The following is a 247-nucleotide window of genomic DNA, read 5'->3' as shown; positions in this document are numbered from 1 at the left end:
AGCCAACACACTTTGAGAGCTGACAGTCTACAATTGAATTATACATTTCACCAAACGATAAAACCTTCTCGCATGTACCTCGTCACGGGAGTCGCCCGGTCTTCTCAGCACAAAACTCATGTGTACCTTCAATGAAATAATAACTCACAAAGTAAGCTCACATTAAATACCAGTGACCAGAGAGTGTCACAACTAAATCCTCTTTACACTGTTCACTCACGGCAACAAAAATACGCTCCGCGGTTTA

This window comes from Gymnoscopelus microlampas, assembly GCF_963454915.1.
Source record: "Gymnoscopelus microlampas genome assembly, chromosome: 14".
NCBI classification, from domain to species: Eukaryota; Metazoa; Chordata; class Actinopteri; order Myctophiformes; family Myctophidae; genus Gymnoscopelus; species Gymnoscopelus microlampas.
Note: the sequence above shows the minus strand (reverse complement) of the source record.